Source organism: Zeus faber, assembly GCF_960531495.2.
Source record: "Zeus faber genome assembly, chromosome: 6".
Taxonomy (NCBI): Eukaryota; Metazoa; Chordata; class Actinopteri; order Zeiformes; family Zeidae; genus Zeus; species Zeus faber.
The window spans coordinates 7,569,620-7,590,343 of record NC_137201.1 but is presented as its reverse complement, the minus strand read 5'-3'; positions in this window follow the sequence as shown (position 1 = coordinate 7,590,343).

Genomic DNA, 20,724 nt, shown 5'->3' with positions numbered 1-20,724 from the left:
GAGATCCCAACAGGGTCTGATCACGTGCAGAGCAGAGACACTGAAGGTGCTGCCTTTTTTTCCACCAGTCCTCTGAAGACGCTAATAATTTCACACTAGCTGCGTGTGACTATTAGCGTAGGTGTTTGTGAATTGGACGTTTTTTGCAACGAGGCTCATTTGCAAAGAAAGGGGCCGATTTTTTATTTATTTAAATACACACAAATAGCAAGCAAGACTGAGACGCTATTTGCCTGGCAGCACAGTTATCGGTGCATTTCAACGTATGCGGGTGCTTCGTGAACTACACGGTTTGCTTTTTGTGTTATTTGCACCGATTTAGTGGCCGCAAAAGTCACGCAATCCTTGTGAATTCATCCCTAAGTGTTCCAACAGTCAATTTGAAACATTCAGAGTTAAATTATTTTTATCTTTGTCTATTGGCTTGGCATGTGTGGCTGTGTCTGTTGTCCTACGAAAATAAGTCATTAAATTTGATCTTATTTGACCTCAAGGTATCTGTTCCAAATTAGTGGCACTGTTAAGTGGCATTTAAATTACATTATTATCCATAATACTGTATGTCAACAGATTGATGCTTGACTTGTCTGATGCCACTGTGGAAAACCAGAAAATCCTTATTTGATCCTTGGACAGTTCCAGATGCGGTTTTGCATCAAAAGGCATGCTGTTCATTAAATCACAATCAATTTTCTGCTCCGGATACACAAGTGAGTGAAAGCATCCACAACACACAACAGCGTTGCACAATCTCCTTATTGGAAATTAAAATGGGATGGCCATATGTGTTAAAATTGGACGGCCAGAAGTTTTCTGCTTGCTAGTCAGAGATTGACTGGTAAAATGAGAGCTTTGCCTCTTGACTCAGCTCTCTTCAGCACGATGATGTGGTATAGTGTCTGCCTTACTGCAGATGCTTCACCAATCTCTGTCAATCTCATGTTCCCTCTTACCCTCACTTGTAAAGCTAAATACCTCCATTTTGGTCCACCCAGGGGGGACAAGCCTCCTTTTTTCAGGTGAGAGCCATGGCCTCAGATTTGGAGGAGCTGATTCTCATCCCATCGTGTCACACTCGGCCACAGACCGTTCCAGGTATGCTGGTGATGACGATCAGATGAGGTGAAGAGCACAACATCATCTGTGAAAACCAGAGATGCCACCGTCACACCCCGAAACTGGATTCACTCCAGTCCTCGGATACGTCTTGATATCCTGTCCTTGAAAATTACAAACCGAATACAAGACAAGGTGCACACTTGGTGGAGCCCGACAGCCACAGCAATTAGATTTGTGCAACAGCGACACTAGTACCCCAGACTCCCACGGTACCTCCCACAGAACCCATTGGGGGGACACCGTCATAAGCTTTTTCCAAGTCCACCGAACACATGTAGACTGGTCTAGCAAATTCCAAGCACCCCTCAAGGATCTGTGAGAGGGTAAAGAGTTGGTTCGTTGTTCCACAGCCAGGACGGAATCCGCATTGTTCCTCCTGTAACTGAGGTTCAACTTTTCCAGTAACCTGGCATAGGCTTGCCCACGGACTGCTGAACAGCGTGATCCTCATAGTTGGAAAACATCCTCCAGTCCAGCGTGATCTTTGGTAGATAAAATATTTTTTAAAGATTAACGTTAAACATAACGTGACAGTTTGAGATGGTCTTAAAGTGGACTTTGCATTGAATATTTTGTATACGATTCGCTATATTAAGCCCCTTTCACGCATGCAGTATAGGGCTGGACGATATGGCCGAAATTGTTATCATCATATGTTTTTTTAAATATTGATCGATGTTGATAATAATCACAATATATATTTAATAATAATAATAATGCAATATACAGTTTTAAGTGTATTCTCATGACTTTACGTTAAATACTGAATAAATGAAATAAAATACTAAATGTAAAGGAAAACAATTAATGATAAATGAATAAAATAAATAATGTATAAATATATATTGAAATATATAATGCACAGCCACAACATTAAAACCATTGACAGGTGAAGTGAATAACATTGGTCATCTCGTTCCAATGGCACCTGTCAAGGGGTGGGATATATAAGGCATCAAAAATCGTTCAGGAATGGTTTGAGGAACATGAAAAAGAGTTCAAGGTGTGGACTTGGCCTTTAAATTCCCCAGAAATTAATCCAATCGAGCATTTGTGTGATGTGCTGGAACAACAAGGCCGATTCATGGGGGCCCCACCTCGCAACTTACAGGACTTAAAGGATCTGCTGCTAATGTCTTGGTGCCAGATACCACAGGACACGCCAGCGCTCCGGGAGCCCAACACTGGTCACTGTTTGACATTTCCATGGTTTTTCCTCTGCTGTATAATTGCCTGTTTGTGTCACATGGTTGGTTCTCTACTGTACAACTAGCTGTTAGTTTCAATCATGTGTAGGTAGAGGAAAACAGATTTAAAAAACTATCGAAAATAAATCTTTATAAAAATTGTTATCTTGGAAGATTTTACGGCACAAATTATCTAGATCGTTTTATCTCCCAGCCCAAATGCAGTTTATCCATGAAATGTCCCAGAACATTTCCTGCATGGGATCATGTGTTATTGGGAGCAGGAATCGATATTCCAGGAAATCTGTACCAGCAATTTTCCAATGCCGGAAATGCTGTAACAAGCATGTAAAGTAGGGGTAGAGCCTAATCCGAATCTGGTATCGGCAAAGCACAAATATTAGAGATGGGACCCCCTCGATCCAATATCGGTATTGTGTGCCGATACTGACATCATTCACTCATCAGATATCAGACTGACGTCGCCAAACTCCCTTCCATGGTCTGCCTCTTTGAAATTTCAACTTGGCAAATAATTTACCTATAAAGCGCAATTCAAAGCAAGCGTGAATAGGTACTGGCAGTTGGAGTTGGGCAAACGGTCACTGATCGAAGCAGCCATTCAGCTGTGTTGGTCCTCACAATAAGACATCATGATTCCAGCGTATATATTTTGCGCCTCCATAGCGCTACTGGGAGTTGTAGTTCTATTCGTGCAGCGCCACAAACTACACTGCACGCCATAGACGCCGCATTGATTGCTTCGGCCTGTTGCTGCGATACGTCAACATCGCCGGCATATTGGCATGCTTTTTTTCTGGATGAAAAAAGCGCTATGACGTTTACATTTCTAATCCGATTTCAATGAGTCATTTTTATATTTAAGCGCTTTAAAAGGAACGGTTTTTTTTCTACTCCATGTAGAAAAATAAAAAGGAGCTCTGGTATCAGAATCAGTATCGATATTGGCTCATATGTATCTGAATCCGATTGCAACCGGAAAAAAGTGGGTCGGTGCATCTCTAACATAGTTGGTTTTTATGAAAATGTATTTCATAAAAATATTTTAAAAATTATTCGGGAGGAAGAGTCCGAACCGTGGCGCTCGGCTGGAAAGATGAGAAACTGAAACACGTCCAGTTTCTGCGGAGACAAATTTTGATGTCCCTAAAAAATTCCACTAAGACCCTAGACGAGTCTTTTCGAGTGAGGGATGGAGAGGGGCACTACATGATGAATGTCGGAAAGTAGGAAGTGCATAAAGTGCGGTGACATCGGGCACAGGTGATTCGCTTGCCTGCCGGCTGCACTGGAGCGCAGAGCTTTGCGGAAAAAGCAGACAAGGAGAGCTTAGATTGAGAAAGTTCCTTCTCCGGAGGCAGAGAGTGTTGGACAGATTTCAAATGATCACACTGATTAAAAAAACATTGGGTTAGGGTTATTGCTACCAGGGGAGGGAATGGGACGGGGAGATGGAAACCAAAGTGCTGGTCTCGCTCTCGTCTTTATCAATGGCATGATCTGTACTTTGATGCTCAATGAAACTAGAGTGCTGGCATTTTTACGACACCTACAGCAGTGTCTTTAAATGCGCGAGAGTGGAAAGTAAAATACAAAAATTGACCTTTAAGTTATTGACTCATTTGTTTTCATTGTTATCTCCTAACACCAATCAAAAGTAGTTTTGTGGCTCCTATCACATGTGGCAAATCGGGTCCTGACTACATTGATGACCATGCTCTCTCTGTGGGTCCTCAGGTTTTTGCTGCAGTGTTTGGAAGACTTGAATGCCAGTCTGCTCAACTCCCGTCTGTTTGTGATCAGGGGCCAGCCAACAGTCGTCTTCCCGCACCTTTGGTGCAGGAGGTAAAGAATAAATTGATTGATAATGAATTTAATGAAGTTATTAGCCAAAAACTTTGAATTCTCTGCTTTAATTCAAATTTTAAGATCAGAGAACAGCAAAGGCAACCAATACAACCGATCAATAATTTCATTGATTGTATATTGTAATTGAATTTCAAACAAGTGACATCCAAAGAACTTCTCTGGGTCGACAAATTAATGGCAACATTAAATGACATTAAATGGAAAAAGAGAACTGCAAATTTACAGGCAGTATAAATAGACAGACATACATATACAAGCATTAAACATCATAGGAACTCTTCTTCTAAGAAGAGGCCAAGAATAAGGCCAGATAAATTCTTCGCAGCTTATTTGGCATGTTATCTTTTAAATGGTCTGTTGTTTGTGTGTGTGTGTGTGTGTGTGTGTGTGTGCGTGTGTGTGTGTGTGTGTGTGTGTGTGTGTGTGTGTGTGTGTGTGTGTGTGTGTGTGTGTGTGTGTGTGCTCCCCATGAGTGGCAGATCAGCCATTTGTGATATGAGTAGGACTCTGAACCATTTGGCAAGGAAGTGTAACAATATATCTAAATCAATGTAATCACATAAACATATATGCACACACATAATGGAAACCACAACCTCATATGTCCTCAGTCACATATGTGACCCACCGCATACTTTAGGGTCATTTGGCGCCTTTCAACTTTCTTTTCTTCGCATCATTTAAAAGAGTAGGATCAGAGCTTCCAAAAAAGGTGTCACTTGTGCAATGCAAGCAAATGTTTTTAAAGCTATGACTTGTTAGTGACAAGGGTGTGGCAAACTGTGTTTCTGAGATAATCACCTTAAAGTTTCGCTGAGAGTTGGCTTCATTCACCTAGCTCTCAGAATGCAAATGGGCTAGCCAAAGCCACATGGCTGCTTAACACACTGCGGAATGGGCCAATCACTGCTTTGTTCTTGTGTTTTGAGGGAACGTTGAACGTATTTTTGTTTTGAAAAAAGCTTTTATTTAACATTAAGAATATACATATTTTATAAAAGTGGAATTTATTTTCTGGTGGTTCTTGAAAATATTCCCTTTCATAGTCCCATTTGGGTTGAAATCCGCTGTTTGAAATGTTCTCCAAGTCCGGAGTAATATCAGATTCAGCGTCGCTGTCAGAGAACTGACTATCATCGCGAAAAATTAAGTCCAGTGCGCGCTGCTTAAAATGACTTGGATCTATTGCACTGGTCAGATTAAAGTCCGCAAAATGATATAGATCTTTCTCCACCCGCTTCTCGTAATATTCCACAGCCCCTGCACAAGCGTCTGGTGTCCCGTTGCTCCATCTGTCGCTCCACTCTGTCCCTATACATCCGTTTAGCATTCTTCACCGCCCTCCACTGATTGTACGACACCACTTTCTAACTGTCCATATTTCCGGATACAAGACCACCGTTGTAAGCGGTCGTGCAAGCATTTAGAGCGCCGTGGATGGATTTATCAACCCACGGTTTCTGGTTCGGAAATATCCAAACTTTAACCGTGGGAACGATGCTATCCGCTCACATAGCACACAATAGCATGGCTACTTCCCTAAACTTGCTGACATCACTGGAACTTGATTGGAATATATCCCAGTCTATGTCAGTAAGAGCGTCCTGAAGCGCGGCCTCTGATTGGTCCGACCACAGCTTTGCGTTCCTCGTCACTATCGTTCCAAGCACAATGCACGGCTTGTAAACAGGAAGTAACGAAATAGCGGAATGATCCAATTTCCCGAAAGCAGGGAGCGAGACGGTCTTGTATCCGTTCGTATATGGTGTGTAACAGTGGTTCAAAGTTCTATCGCCCCTGGTAGCACACATGATGTGTTGATGGAAATAAGGCAGAACCTTTTTAAGGTTCGCCTTGTTAAAGTCCCCAGTCACCACCACAGCCGCGTCGGAATGTTTGTTCTGAAGTCCGCACAATGTGTTTAAATGTGGCTTCCAACATAATTGATCATCTATTATAACTCCATAAATAATATTTCTACGTAATTTATCATGATTTTCTTGTTTGAGTTCCCAAAGATTGGGAAGAGGAAGACGCCCACAGATACTGCTTATTTATAGGGCCCAGAATTTTGTGCTGCCCACACCCCTGCCCACAAGTAACCTTCAGTAGTTGTGATTTGAAATCATTTATTTCGTTTATTTATGTGTCTCGGTTAACCTTGCAAAATGTATTGATACAAATAACTGATACCAAGAGTCCTCAGTAAATTATAGATAGGTGGTTGAAACACGCACTGTCCCGGTGTTGACTCTTTTTTATAGGCCCAAGTTCAACAATGAATGTCTTTTGGTGCTCCTAAAGTAAGAACTTGGTTGTATAGGTGAGGTTGAGCCTCCATTAACACTTTGGGTTGAAGGGTATTCCAGAGAAATGGCTCAAACGGTAGAAAAGATGCACAGCAAACTTTCAAATCAAACATTCCTGTGCCCATGCACTCATGTATCGCAGAGCTGCCTGTGTTGTGATTCTGTGGCATAGTGAGTTACCTTGTTATTCCCAATCCTTGTGCACATTTGTAACACTGCATGCTTCCTTTTCCAAATGCGTGTCTGAAACTGAAGGCCTGTCCCCAGCTGTGTGGCCTAGAGGGGAGACAGAAGCCCTCACGAGGCTGAAGGGGAACCTGGAGAGGAAGGTGATTAGTTGATTACGACTGTTGATTGCGACTGTAGGCTCCTTGTGCTTCTAGTCTAATTAGTCATGATAACCCATTCGGAAATTTGTCTTCATTATCACCATTTGTTCATTGCCAATGCAAACCTTTACTCTCCGGGCTTTTCCGCCTTTATTTGAATATTGGTTTACATAATTTATTACCTTGCTGCAACTTCTCTCGGGGCCTTGAATCTCCTTTTCTAAAACGGTAAGCTCACAATATTGTCAGTCAGTCTTTATATCTTTGACTGATAAAAATGTAAACCATGCAACGGCAACAGCCACGCTAACCTAAGGGACTAGAAACCGGAAGTTTTGCTGCTTTATTCTATCCTCCCCAGGAGTGAAGGGTTTACAAATGCTTCGTATGTGCCGTGACAATTGCAAAAATGTGTTTATTCTTAAGATGTACATTTTTTTTACCGAGACACATGTGGGTTGCCAAATTGAAATGTGTTTAAGCAGAGTGAGAAGCTGCAGCAGTGATAAGTTTCTAAACAGCAAAGAGTTCAGGGAGGTTGTGCTATGAACATGTTATATATGATGGGAACCAACGTTTGACCAGCCAAGACCTGGTTTGACAAATGTCATTGGAATTTTCAGTCATAAAAACTCTGTAGCCACCAGTAGCGTGTGAATTCCACGTCAGTTTTCAACTTATGTAGTGTCATACAACTCCATTTTAACATGAAGCCTTGTAATGACTCCGGGTTGGTGAGGAGTGATCATTTCAACCTGTAATCCATAAAAAGAAAATAAATCATGAATGAGGGAAAATTACTTCCCATCACAAAATCACGGGGCGGTGGGCAGCGGGTCATCTAGAGTGAATGCCTGCATGCTGAAGTGTCCTTGAGCAAGACACCTAACCCCTAACTGTTCCCCATGAGCCTTGCATGGCCGCCACCTCCATTGGTGTAGGAACAGTGTCAGATTTATTTATAAGGAGTCCAGCCTCGACTAATGACTGGCCCAGACTACTGACGTCAGTAGTCTACGGACGTCATAATCTGCCGCACTCACAGACAACATGAATAAAATGTATTTCTTATATTGATGCAACTGCGGTTAACCCCTGAGCCACACCAGAAGCAACACATCAGCGTTGCGAAAATGGCAGGGAAAAGCATCGGACACACACATACATTTTCCCCCACAACAAATGAAACCTGACTTATGCAAAGTAAATATTATCATTCCAACGGGAAAACAAATGTCATGCCCAGGAATAGACTTTATATGTTACTTCATACGTGGGAAGTTGTTTTATAAACTTTGTCTGCCATACCGTACCTGTCCCAACAGGAAGTGGGGCGATCACCTTGCTGCTTGGAGGGGCTGCGTGTGGGCTGCAGTCAAACTGACTTGTCAAGCAATAGATATTTGTAGTAGACAAATTTTTCGATTTATTCACAAGGTATTATGATGCTCTATAAAAATACACAAGAACATATCCATTGCGTGTTTTTCTTAATTTATAACCACAAATAACTGTTGACAAAAAATAATCAGAAAACACATCTAAAAGAATACACATATATACTGTAGATTGTGGAAATCTCCTGCATCCTCCTCTGGTTAATGAGATGAACCCACCACTGCCATCCCTGCCTTCTCCCTCGGACCCACGTAAAACCGGCACCGCCTTCCTCCTGTAAAATCCAGCAACGTATTTAAAGATAATCACTCAAACTCATTCCTGCGATAAAACGCGTTGTATTCAAGAAGCTGATGTGTCAAATATAAACAATAAACGCAAAACTCACAAACTAATTCAACTATGTTTATAAACAAATAGACTCCAAATGCAAATAAAATGAAAAGTAAAAGGTTGAAAACAAAAGCAAAGATTCACTCAATTTACTTAAGTGAACCCATTGAAAGTTAAGAAATTTCACAATTTGAAGTTTAAAGTCTCGGGAATGCTGTTTATGCACATGTGTTGTAGACCGAAAGAAGAGGGACGCGGAAGAAATTGACGAATCGTCAAATGATGCGACGGTTTGATGTTACTGATGTGTCGCTGACCATGTCATCTGTGGTGTGGCCCAGGGGTTACTCTTATTGACTCTTTATTTCCTTTACATTCGTGTTGAGTGTAGTAGAGAGGACTTTGAAATTGATGCCTAAAAAGCACAAACTGGTGTTTCACTGGTGACCAGTGTATCATCAGTGCCAGTCCTAAGCCCGCATGAAGAGAGAGGGTTGCGTCAGGAAGGGAGGAGGTTAACAACGACCACCACTGGTGCCATTAGCCAACAGGGTGCCAGTGGAAATTGTGCTACTGTCGACCAAAGAAGAAGAGGGGGAAGGCGTGTTCGGAGACAGCAGGAGAGGAAGAAGCATAGGAGGGTTGAGTTAAGTGTAGGAACTTTGAACGTTTGCACTTTAAAGGGTAAAGAGAGAGAGCTGGCTGACATGATAGAGAGAAGGAAGGTAGATGTACTATTATGTACAAGAGACCAGGTTGAAGGGGAGTAAGGCCAGGAGTATCGGAGCCAGGTACAAACTGTTCTGCCATGGAGTGGATGGCAGGAGAAATGGGGTAGGGAAAGTCTTGAAGGAAGAATATGTCAAGAGTGTTTTGGAGGTGACTAGAGTATCGGACAGAGTGATGAGCATGAAGCTGGAAGTTGATGGGGTGATAATGAATGTGGTCAGTGCATATGGTCCCCAAGTTGGGTGTGAGATGGAAGAGAAAGAAGAATTCTTTAGTGAGTTGGATGTAGTGGTGGAGAGCATCCCCAAGGAAGTGAGAGTGGTCGTTGGAGCAGATCTCAATGTGCATGTTGAAGGGATCTGAGACATAGGTGATGAGAAGGTGATTGGTATGTATGGTGTCAAGGAGAGTAATGTGGAAGGACAGATTGTGGTGGATTTCGCCAAAAGTATGGAATTGGTTGTGAATACGTATTTCAAGAAGAGGGAGGAACACAGGGTGACATTCAAGGGTGGAGGAAGGTGTACACAGGTGGACTACAGTTTATGTGGGAGGTACAATCTGAAAGAGATTAGTGACTGCAAAGTGGTGGTAAGGGAGTGCGTTGCTAAGTGTGTTGCGAGGCCTAGAGGGCCGGATGTACCTTGTTAAAACCCAACATATAGGAGAACGACCTCCATCGCATGTCTCGTCACAGATTGTAGAGTGTAGGGAAGTACTATGTGCCGTTCATTCTGTGTAATTCCGTAATGGCTGCAGCGATGTAATCTGCAGTGGAATAGAAGTGGGAACATAGTCACACCCTTTTGCCTGCAGGTGTTTGAGGAGCTGCTGCAGGTGAATACCAGCAGTTGGATGTGGCTCTCCTGCGGTTCATTCTTTGAGTAGGTCTTCCACTACTACTGTCGTGGAGAAAAACACTCTGTGGTTCTTTAACAAAAAGAAAAACACTTAAGGTAAAGTTGAGATCACAGATAAGACTTTTGTTAAAGTCTGAGTGAGGTCTGCAGAATACACTAAACTAAAACTTGGCTTGCAAGGTCTTATATTATTTTCCAAGCATTCGACTCCTCCTTGTCTTCATAATGACTTTGACATCTGGACCCCTCAGTCGGTTTTTCACTCCTATTTTTCTGACCTTACGACCCACCAGATGGAGACAATTACTTCAAAGCCTGGTCCACCTCCAAGAAAGGCTCCAGGTTACCCAAAGTGACCCACACCACTACAGTTCCTAAAAGGCCTTTCAAGTGAGACATTCTTTCACTCTTATTTATATTGTCTGAATACGTTGTTCATATTATGTCTAAATACGTTATATCTTGTTTTCATGCAAATATATAGTTCATGATGTTGATTTGATACCACAAACCCCCTGCATTCCTTTTCTATAGGTGATTGATGGGAGGCGCTTCCTGACTGCCTTCCACATCTGCTTCTAATTGTGGCATACCAAACGCAAAAACATGTTTACTTATCCATTGATTCTCCTTAAAATTATACTATACTACTGCCCCATGGGGCTTTCGGAGAATGCACCAACCCCAGCGGAGACTATATCTGGTGAGAGTCAGGGTTTTGCCCTGAAGATCAAATGATCACTAGGAAGTTTAAATCTTTTTTCGTCCAATACAGTCACGGCTTATTTCTAGGTAAAAACAGGATGAACTTGTTGCCCCTAAGGCTCCCGTGGTGATGGAAGTCATTCAGCATGTATACCATACCGGTAAGTGTTTATGTCCAGATTTTGTGTGTGGACTCCCCTACCCCCATCGTCACGGTGACTCCCAAATCTTTATTAATTTGCAATGTTCAGAAACACAAAACTCATAACGCATCAGGGGCCAGATTGAATAAGATAAAAGCCTTTCAAGATGGATGAAATCAACATCTGATTCACTACGGCAGCGGCTAATTAGTCGATCAGCTAGCTAATCTCCAGTGTTGTGTAATGCTTGCATGGCACACTTGCGCCAAAGATCAACTTGGTTGAACCTTTGCACAGCGCAGTACAGTGCGCTGTGATGAAATCCTGACTGGGCCAATACAAACAAGAAGTGAAGCAGACAGGAAGTGTCTTGAATGTAGGAGTAACTAACATTCTGAATCAGAACCTGCACATTTATAGTACATAGTTTGATGATGTCATAAGGCGTCTTACTCTTAATCTCATCTCATTCTAGATGAATGTTTGCCTTTTTGATGCACAACTACTTTTGGTCAGATTTGATCGGTTTTTCACTCATTTCTGCTCTGTATGTGGATCGATTTTGGATGAAACTTAAACCATGAGATGTTTGCAACACACCAGTTTAAACAAGACGTTCATTGTTGTGTTCCAGATAGTTTTTGCTCTGTTGTAGATAGTTTGGTGTGTTGGTGACTCATCTGGGATGATTTGGGTCGGTTTTTCACTCATTTCTGCTCAGTATGTGGATCCATTTGGAAAGTTAAACCACCAGATGTTTGTGACATTCCACTTCAAACTAGTCATTGACCGTGTTTGTAACTTCTGTCGTTGTACTGTTTCAGATAGCCAAACAGTGGATTCCCAGTCGCGGAAAAATGAACGTTTATGGAAATGTTGGCCTAAGCACTTGGACAACAGCAAAACAAAATATCCCAATATAAATAAAGATTGGCCGACAAGTAATATCTCTGTAGTACAAAAACAAGGCCACCTTCAGAAAGGTCATGTTTACAGCCTGACATTTAAAATGTTTTTATTACAAAAACAAGGCCATCTTTAGAGAGGTAAATACATCACTTATTTAATGGAGCAATAGACAACTTTTTTGCCTTAACTTATTATTATGAAGTTAATGTTGATGCACAGTGTAATGGCTATGGAATAATGACACCATCTGTGTTTAGATTGGTTCCCTATAAGCCTCGATATCACTATGCATTCTGACTGCTACCGGGTACAAATCCCAGGGAAAATTATAGATTTAGGGCGGTACGTCACACAAAGTGTGTCAACCAATGCACAACCGTTTGCAGAAATGGTGGACGATGAAGCAATCTACTCCATGTGTAGATCATAATCCCTTGAATATAAAAACAACTTATTGAAATCGGTTGACAGTTAACATGTTTCTTTCTTCTCTCTTATTTCCAAAGTGGTGTTGATCATTTACACAAAGCCATCACCATCTGCGCCCCTGGACTATGGACAACCCTGAAGTAAAATGGCTGGAGAGCCAAGTACTGCCAGGTGATCCATCTGTTGGTGTCTTTCATGCGGTAGAGCCACTGTAGCTGGGCATGGTTTGAACAGAGGGTGAATTCGCACCCTAGGAAGTAATAGCGGACGGAGCTCATGACCCACTTGATGGCCAGACACTCTTTCTTGACCGTGCTGTACCTCCCGCTCTGAAAGCTTGCGGCTTAGGTACAGTACTGGCCGGTAACTGCCACAGGACTGCCCCCAGCACTCTGTCCGACTTGTCAGTCTGTAGACAGAAAGGGAGAGCAAAGTTAGGATTAAACAGCACTGGCTTCCCACAGAGGATCTGTCAGTAGCCCTTGGTTAAATCCAGTGTCATGAAAAAGCGAGTTGTACCTAAACGGTCGAGAGATTCGTCGACCCAGGGCATTAGGTAGGTGTCGAACGTTGACACTGCGTTCACCTTCAGTCCACACAGTACCGGACCAATCCACCGGGCTTAGCCACCATCACGATGGGGCTAGACCAGTCACTCGTAGACTCCCCTATCACCCCCATGTCCAGCATGTCCTCCAATTCAGGCGATACGGCAGTGAGGGTACCTTTATCATTGGCGAGTCAAACCCTGGCCAATCTGTGCCCAATATCGTGGCGTGCGATAGGCGGTAACTCGTCACAACCTTCACCACATTCTTTTTCCCCTCCTGACGAATGCGATGAATTTAGAGCCAGACCATTGGATACATGTGGATATCCCCATGCACACAACAAATTTCCACCCAAGATGCCTCCACCAAAGCCCAGGTCGAAAACCGGATATCTACCCCTTTGTAGTCTTACCTGGTAGGCCCCTTCCTGACTGGGGGAGGGGAAGGAGAGCATCCTGACAGGCAACATCACTGCCTGGTTTGGGAACTGTACTGCTCTGAACAGGTGGGCCCTGCAGAGGGTGGTGCGTTCAGCCAACTAACCACTGGAACTACACTCCCCTTCCTGCAGGACTTATACACCAGGAGGTGTAGTAGCAGAGCCTGCAAGATCATGAAGGATCCTCACCACCCCAACAAGGGACTGTTCCAGCTGCTGTGGTCGGGCAAGCGCCTCCGCAGTCACACAGCGAGGACAGAGGGACTGAGACAGAGTTTCTTCCCACAAGCCATAAGAACTGTCAATGCTGAACTCACCAGGGGTCCTAACAAAAAAGCACTGAGTCACTCACACAGGTCCCACTGCCTTACTGTACTCTATGTAGCATACTGTACTGCAAACTGTATCACTGTTCTGGGTTACTGCATACTGCACTGTATTGCTGTTCTGTTCAGTGTTACTGTATTGCTGTGTCGTACTGTTGTATACTGTACTGTATATCTCCATATGCACTTTATTCACATGCACTTTACTGCACATATCTGTATATATAAATAGCCTATCCCATATACTACACAACTCTATTCCCTTCTATTTTGTACCCCCACTTTGTATTAACTTTTTGAGAGTTGTTTTATTTTTATTTTATTTTATTTATATTATTCTATTCACTAACTGCATGATGTTTTAGGATCAGTTAGGTTCAGTTAGTTACCTAGGTAGAAATTAGGTTAGCTATTATGTTCAGTTTAGTAACTATTGTGCATAATCTCCGGGTGTGTTGCAAAGACATTTCACTGCATATATATATATATGAACGTATGTATATCTATGTGACAAATAAACCTCTTGAATCTTGAATCTGCTAAAGCTTGCACACACAGGAATGTCAAGACTGTCTCTGACAAATGATTCTTCATCAATTTCTGATGTTCTTCATTGTGTGCTTCAAGCAGTTTTTCTTCTACTTCTTTTTTGTGTCATGATCCCAACATGAGATAGGGAGGTTCATCTACATTCTCTTTCAGCAGGTGGAGGTTGTTTCTCACCCACTCAGCTCCCAGGTATGCTCTTGCCATACAGTAGTCTACAGGACAACAACAGTTTTAAGTCCTCTTAAAACCCTTTCTCACATGGAATCTGTAACATGCTGGGTAAAGAATAACCGGCAAAGGCCATAGGTAGTCATTCCCACATTGCTGTCCTTTACAGAAATGTTCCATAATGGAGTCTGTTCCCACATAGATGATGTTACAGATACAATACGTAATGGGTTAGGGTTAGTACGTAATGCCCAGTGTAAATGCAACCGTTTGGACAATCTGTTGGCAACAGACGTACAATCTGAATTAAAAAAAAAAAAATTCCCTGGCTCTCAGAGACCAGACCTTCCCTTTCCGTCTCCCCACCACTGCTGGATGGACTTGGCTTCCTCCGTTGCAATAAAGTCCAAGAAGCACTTTGTTATTGTATAACACAATGTTATTAAATCACTGTAATAATTTTTAATCTCTCCTATAGTCCACCCGTTCTACCTCCTCCTGTCGACTCGTTCCACTCCGTTGGCGAATCGCTTGTGTCCGATGTCCCCGCACTCCTAACTCTAAAAGACACCTCTAGGTTCTGAGTGACATTTTTAAGAAGAAAAATAATACAATTTAAGAATATAAAGACCTTTCTCCATAGAGACTGGACATGTATCAGTTTCTCAGCGCTTTCAGCCAAACGCCACAGTTCGAATTAGACTCGCCATTTTTCAGAATGTTTTTTTTGAGTTAATGTTGATAGAGGGTGCTAGAGACAGAGTAATACAGTACCAACAAACAAACCATACGTGAACATACCAATGTTGTTGCACACATTTGGACCATCTTTCCACATTCTCTTCATTTCAAGGTGCATTGTGCCAGGCTGCTGCTTCCCTTGAAAAACATAAATAGTCATTTTAGAATTGCCTAACCCAAGAAACAATATAAATAATCAACCATATAAAATTCCTAAATGAACTTCATAAAACCAAATGATAATGCTTAACATTAGCTAAGGGTCACTACAAAAGTGTATTTTTAGATTAACAGGCTGTGCCCTGCCATCGATCATAGAAATAATACATAATGCAGGCAAGAGGCACCCTATGACTCCGCAGGCTAACAAGTGGTTGAATAAATTACATATTCAAGATTCAAGATTTCAAGATTCAAGAGGTTTATTTGTCACATACATATACATACGTTCATTCATATACAGCATGCAGTGAAATGTTTTTGCAACGCACCCGAGGAGTATGCACAACAGTTACCAAACAACAGTTACTAACAGTTTTACTATAAACTTACTATATATATATATATATATATATATATATAGAGATTTTTTTTTTAATTAATGTATTTATTTAAAAAAAAATTTAACCTGTGCTGTCAGCATGCTGGGCATACAACACAGAGTATTTGTATGCCATTGCATCCAGGACAGAGTTAGTCTGCAAGTGGAGTTCAAGTTCTCAACCTGCAATGCAACTCTTTATTAATTCTTAAATCATCAACAACTGCTGCAATAACTGTAGAATGACAAGAGCAATAAATGTAGAATGACAAGAGCACAGTTTTTGGTTGTAGAGAACCACTACCAACCCCCCTCTTTGGAGAACTATTTATCATGTTTGGGTCTATAAACAACTGATCACTACTCCAAGAGGGGGAGAATCGCCACGGGTGAAACAAATAAACATAGAAATAAACAACATTTACACAAAAACATAAACACTGGATGACAACATGAACTGAAAAACAGTGAATAAGATCTAGGAAAACTGGAACTACAACTGGTCACGTGGCCTCTTCCGGTCATAATTATGGCAGTAAATGAGAGAGGAAAGTAGAGGAATGCAACCAGGAGTGTGCTGCGGTGCATTCAAAGCAAGTATGGTGGTGTGTGCGTGTGTGATGGGACCGCCTGTATGTGTTTGTGTGTGTGTGTGTGTGTGTGTGTGTGTGTGTGTGTGTGTGTAAGATGTCCACCGTAGAGTATAGATGACTTATCCCCATTGGTACTGGTGTAGAAGGTCGGTATTATGTCGCGGCGCCTCCAAGCAGCGGAAAGGGCCCCGAAGCCCCACCGAACTCCGCAGCTCTGTAGACACTCTACGGCTGCAGGAAAGCCCCAAGTACCCTGCCCTGCAGCCACAAAAGACCCCCGGGTCCCCAGAGAAGGCAGAGGGCTGTGGAGCAACCCCCACGCCCAGCCCCGAGGAGCATTACCCAGTCCCAGGGAGCACGAGGAGACCCCGCAGCTTAGGGGCGCACACATACAACCAACCCCCAGGTGCAGGCACAAGACGCAGCCGCCGGCAAAGAACCCGAGCCACGGGCGCAAGGACCGCAGGCCCGGATCCCGGCTCCACAGCGACAGACCGACACCCTGCCCGAGCTGCCCGCCCCACGGGCGAGCCGGCAGGACCCCCATGCCCACCCACGCCCCGCGGAAGGGGGAGGCCCGGCCCACCGCAACCAACCAGACACCCAGCCAACCAGACGCGTGAGTGCCAAGTGCCCATACACGTAGCAGCATGTGCCCAGCGTGGGGCACCTCGATGTTAACCCCCCACCCCCGCGCCGATGCCGGCAGGCCACCAGATATACAGGCCCTCCACCACCCCCAGCACCTGGTGGCGCCCGCTGCAGAGAAGCCGCGCCGCAGAAGCAAAAGGCCAACAGCCAACCTCCACACCCCAACCCACACCCACAACGGCAGCAGTCCCCCCAGGGGCCCCGGAAGGCACCCGGCAGTGCTCTCCGGAGCCCCGCCAGGTCGCAGCACATCCCAAGCCACCAGGCGCAAGCCGTCAGGACTCTAGTCAGGCCAGGAGGGGGGGCCCACCCGACTGCCCCCTGGCCAACCATCCCTCGGACCCGCCAGCGACCGGCCACCCCGGAAAACCCCAGTGCTCATGTGTGCTGTTGGTAACTGCAGTAAAAATTGCGGGGTTGGGGGTGTGAGTCCTTCAGGCAAGTCGAACCCGAATCACTCGCACCCCTCCTGTCCCGCAGACCATGGTCCGACTTTATGAACTTTATTTATTAAAATAACATACCAGGTCATGATGAACACCAGAAATCGAAATGAAAAACGATCAAAGTAGACAAAAGTGAGGAAAATCATAAAGGGGTTATAGCAAAGTGGTGACAGCCTCATTCAAACCTTGAAAGAATGGAAATGGCTGTGGAAGGAACCTCCACAGAAGACACATTCATTCATAATTGTACTTGGTGGTAATTTCTTTTTCACCTAATGACTGATAGTGTGTGTAAACCTCTTGCTGCATAGCTGTGGCATTGCAGATACTTTTGGCCATTAAATAAATCATTCATTTATTAATATCTGAATAAGATGTGTCAATACATGCATAATCAGTGACCAGCTATAGCATAACTCAATGACCCCAGACATTTTAACTTGCAAAATATTTTACAGTATATAATAATAACAATAAATATAGCTGCAGGCTGCAATACCCAGGATCCAGTGTTGTCGGCCCTTGATTAAATTGTGATTGCAGAAGTTAATTTGTTCCTGGCTGGGGAGGTCTGAGCCACTGCGCATAGTGTTGCCACCTTCAGTATGGTGGATGACTGAACAATACATATAAATTCTGACAGTGATGTTATTGGGTTTTTATATTGTAGAACTTACTCTGGTGCGTGTGAGCTGTCCCCAGAAGCATACATATTTATGATGTTTAATATGTTGCACTTTGTTTAATGCAACTGTCTTCTGGTAAAACTTCAACTTAATTATTTTCAAACATAATAAAGGTTAATTGTAATATATTATTATACATTTCACTTTGTAAATTTGTATGGTTAAGAGTTTGTATCTTATATTCCTTTAGATAAAGAATCTAGCAACTGGGGGTGCACAAACCAATGTATAATCAGTGCCAGTCCCAAGCTCAGATGAATAGAGAGGGTTGCGTCAGGAAGGGCATCCGGCGTAAAAACCATGCCAAATCAAACATGCGGACAACAAATCTGATTTCCATACAGATCAGTCGAGGCCCGGCTTTACAACGACCACCACTGGTGCCGTTAGCCAACAGGGTGCCAGTGGAAATTGTGCTACTGTCGGCCGAAGAAGAACAAGAGGGGGAAGGCGTGTCCAGAGACAGCAGGAGAGGAAGAAGGGTAGGAGAATAGAGTTGAGAGTAGGAACATTGAACGTTCGCACTTTGAAGGGTAAAGAGAGAGAGCTGGCTGACATGATGGAGAGAAGGAAGGTAGATGTACTATGTGTACAAGAGACCAGGTGGAAGGGGAGTAAGGCCAGGAGTATCAGAGCCAGGTACAAACTGTTATACCATGGAGTGGATGGCAGGAGAAATGGGGTAGGGAAAGTCTTGAAGGAAGAATATGTCAAGAGTGTTTTGGAGGTGACTAGAGTGTCGGACAGAGTGATGAGCATGAAGCTGGAAATTGATGGGGTGATAATGAATGTGGTCAGTGCATATGCTCCCCAAGTTGGGTGTGAGATGGAAGAGAAAGAAGAATTCTTTAGTGAGTTGGATGAAGTGGTGGAGAGTGTCCCCAAGGGAGAGAGAGTGGTCGTTGGAGCAGATCTCAATGTGCATGTTGGCGAAGGGATCGGAAACAAAGGTGATGAGAAGGTGATGGGAAGGTATGGTGTCAAGGAGAGGAATGTGGAAGGACAGGTGGTGGTGATTTTTGCTAAAAGGGTAGAATTGACTGTTGTGAATAAGTATTGCAAGAAGAGGGAGGGACACAGGGTGACATACAAAAGTGGAGGAAGGTGCACACAGGTCGACTATATCTTATGCAGGAGGTGCAGTCTGAAAGAGATTAGTGACTGCAAATTGGTGGTAGGGGAGTGTGTTTCTAGGCAGCATCAGATGGTGGTCTGCAGGATGACTCTGGAGGCCAAGAAGAGGAAGAGAGTGAAAGAAGAGCCAAAGATAAAATGGTGGAAGTTAAAAAAGGAGGAGTGTTGAATGCAATTTTGTGAAGAGGTAAGGCAGGCAATAGGTGGAAATTAACAGTTACCAGATGACTGGGAAACAACTGCAGAAGTGATGAGGGAGACGGCCAAGAAGGTACTCAGTGTATCATGCGGGAAGAGGAAGGAAGACAAGGACTTTTGGTGGTGGAGTGAGGAGGTACAGGAGAGCATAGAGCAGAAGAGGTTGGTGAAGAAGAACTGGGATTGTCAGAGAGATGAGGAAAGTAGACAGGAATACAAGCTGATGCGGCGCAAGGCAAAGAGAGAAGTGGCAAAGGCAAAGGAAAAGGCATACAACGCGCTGTATGAGAGGTTGGACAGTAAGGAAGGAGAAAAGGACTTGTACCGATTGGCAAGACAAAGGGACCAATCAGGAAAGGATCTACATCAGGTTAGGGTGATGAAGGATAATGATGGGAATGTGCTGATTAGTGAGGAGAGTCTGTTGAGAAGGTGGAAGGAATACTTTGAGGAGTTGATGAATGAAGAAAATGAGAGGGAGAGGACAGTGGATGATGTGCAGATAGTGGATCAAGAAGTGCAGAAAATTAGCAAGGATGAGGTGAGAACAGCATTAAAGAAGATGAAGAGTGGAAAGGCAGTTTGCCAGATGACATACTGTACCTGGGGAAGCATGGAAATGTTTTGGTGAGATGGCAGTGGCGTTCCTAACGAGACTGTTTAACACCATCCTGGAAATGGAAAGGATGCCGGAGGAGTGGGGAAGAAGTGTACTGATACCCATCTTCAAGGGAGACGTACAGAGCTGTAGTAACTACAGGGGAATAGAATTGATCGGCCACACCATGAAGCTATGGGAAAGGGTAGTGGAGGCTGGGTTAAGAGGAGAGGTGGGGATCAGCAAGCAGCAGTATGGTTTCATAGGAAGGAAAGAGTACTATAAATGCAATGTTTGCTTTAAGAATGCTGATGGAAAAGTACAGCAAAGTACACTGCCAGAGGCAGTGTGTCTTTGTGGATTTAGAGAAAGCATATGATTTGGTGCCGAGAGAGGAAGTGTTGTATTGCATGAGGAAGTCGGGGGTGGCAGAGAAGTACAGGATATGTATGAGGGCAGTCAGACAGTAGTTAGGTGTGCAGTAGGCGTGACAAAGGCATTCAAAGTGGAGGTGGATTAGCTCTGAGCCCTTTCTTGTTCATTTCATTTAGCAGACGCTTTTATCCAAAGTGACTTACAATTATTCAAATGCCGACGGATGCAGCCATCAGGAGCAATTAGGGGTCAAGTGTCTTGCTCAAGGACACTACAGCATGCTAGCAGGAGGAGCCTGGGATTGAACCAGCAACCTTTAGATCACTAGACCACCAGCTCTACCTCCTGAGCTACCATCCCCAATAGTGCAATAATGATGGACAGGTTA